The following is a 2,366-nucleotide window of genomic DNA, read 5'->3' on the forward strand; positions in this document are numbered from 1 at the left end:
AACACGGGTTCAATACGTCAACCCTGGCACGTTTTTATTACGTTGATATAGGTACGTATTGCTGTGTTTTTATTGCGTTTCTTCAGGTACGTATTGCGGCGATTCAGAATTCAAATATCCGGGGACTGTCGCTAAAAGTTCATGCTCTGTCTGTTGGAAATATGCCCTACACCAAACCCAACCCTAAACCTACCGATAGTGTTAACAAACGCAAAACTGATATAAAAAAACACATTTTTTGATGCAACCGTGCCATTTTAACTTTCTTATATGCAGATCTGAAATGTTTTGTTGAACTGTAGTTACACGGGATTCAAACCGGAGCTTTTCACCTCTCAAGTACACCTCTGTACTCCGTGAGCTACCGAACAAACCTATTGTCTATGAAAACCCATTGATATGAAGCTGGATATGTGCGGTGCTAACAATCAAAAGCATCAGTTTTCAAATCTCCCAGCATATTAAAAATGTTTTGAAGTCACAACATAATACTCCTCAAGTAATTGTGCGAAAATTACGCTTTATTAATCGAAACTCTGTAAATCATACTCTGTGTGAAAATAATTTAAAAGGTGTCGGAGTTTTACTGCCTCTAGTGTTCATTTTTTTTGGAAACGGCAGTGATATGTACTTATTGGTACGTATTTCGCGTCTTGCAAAAATGTGCCCCCAGATACGTATTTGCAATGAGACCGGGTAGATTTTTTGGGAGTATCTGTACTTTACTTGAGTTTTAATATTCCAGCCAACTTTTACTTTTACTCCACTACATTTCCTAATTAAAATGTATACTTTTACTCCGATACATTTCCCTGAAGCATATTCGTTACTTACTACAAAATAGTCAGAAGTCAGAAGAACACGGACTGCAGGAAAGCAGGTTTGACGAATCAGTGTTCTGGCGTCTGCAAGATAGACTCATAAAACACCTTTGCTCAGGAGCAAACAAGTGCGCGCACAACCACGGATGATTCATTTCCCTCACAGGTCGAGTCTGGGGTCTGCGATCAGGGGTGATTTAATGTGGTCTGGTGCCCCTTGGCTGCTCTTTGTGTGAGGACCCCTTTAATCATTGCTTTACTGGAGAAATATATTTAGTGCCATACATGGTCCACATGCAGATAGTAAGGTGAACTGGCATACACTCACACTCACACACTCACACACTCTCTCACTCACTCACACTCACACACACTCACACACACACACACTCTCTCACACTAAGTACCGGATGAAGTGCTTCTTATTCTTACACAAAGACACACAATGGAAGAAAGAGTTTAAACTGAACACAATCTTGCTACTCAAGCTGTGTATGAACATTTTTTATTTACAGAGGATCAAAACCTTTCTTTCAAGTTGTTCTAAAACGCCTTGTCTTTGGACAACTTTGATTAACTATTTTGATCCACTTCAAATGTTGACTACTGTACATTTATTTTATTTTTTGCTTCTTTTCCATTTTACTTTTACTTTCAGTGCGTTTAAGATTTAAAAAAACCTTTTCGTCCTTGAGTACAATAAATATCACATACTTGAAGGCTTTTCCTCGAGTAATATTCTAAACGGTGAGTTTAACTTCTACCAAAGTCATTTTCTGGTAAGATATCTGTACTTTTATTGAGAATGGCTTTCAGGTACTTTATACACCACAGACTAATAATCATAAAGATCACGAAACACCAGCGACATTACAGACAATAGTTCCAGCAGTATTCATTACCATCCAGTGATACAAACATAAAGTCAAGAATTAAACTTACTTTGTCAGTAACTTTGTCCTGCGAGTAACGTTAGAGATGTTACTCAACACAGAAGCTTGTGAAGCAGATCTGGGGCCAGTTCAAAGTACGCAACATTTCCTGCTCTGCGGTCTGCAACAGTGTTAGAGATAGTTTTCTCTTGTTTGGTGGATGTGTCAGAAATGTCAGCAGCAGCATGTATATAAACCACACGGTATTAAAGAGACAGCTGCACAATGTAGTTAACATCAAAATAAATTCACAAGAGCAAGAATATAGTTTGCACATGTTTATTTACATTAAAGTCAAAATAACTGAAATAATAAGAGCAGAAGTATAGATCTGAAACTTCTTTAAGTCTGTCTAAATATCGTTTAGTAATTGCAATGTCTTCTGATCCATATCCTTTCCTCAGGAAGGTGTGCTAGACACTGATTACTGTAACAAAAATACTATACGTATTTATATATTTTGCTATTGTATTGTGGAGTGACACGTTCATAAACTTGTCTATACTCCTCTGATTATATAATGGTAAATATTACAATAACATAGCACAACAACAGTGATCAGCAATAATGATAAGCCTAATACGCACAATAAAAATAATAAGGTCATATAGAT

At 37.1% G+C, this 2,366-nt stretch overlaps 1 long non-coding RNA gene across 1 annotated transcript in view; it reads right to left on the reverse strand.

Annotated features, from left to right (window-relative positions):
* Nucleotides 1-1,836, reverse strand: part of LOC107572803 (uncharacterized) — an 18,117-nt gene extending 16,281 nt beyond the window's left edge. Inside the window, exon 1 of the long non-coding RNA XR_001607407.1 lies at nucleotides 1,764-1,836. This is a non-coding gene — a long non-coding RNA (uncharacterized lncRNA). The remainder of the gene's footprint in view (nucleotides 1-1,763) is intronic.
* Between the last annotated feature and the right edge of the window lie 530 nt (nucleotides 1,837-2,366).

This window comes from Sinocyclocheilus grahami, unplaced genomic scaffold (assembly GCF_001515645.1).
Source record: "Sinocyclocheilus grahami isolate Dianchi unplaced genomic scaffold, SAMN03320097.WGS_v1.1 scaffold1814.1, whole genome shotgun sequence".
NCBI classification, from domain to species: domain Eukaryota; kingdom Metazoa; phylum Chordata; class Actinopteri; order Cypriniformes; family Cyprinidae; genus Sinocyclocheilus; species Sinocyclocheilus grahami.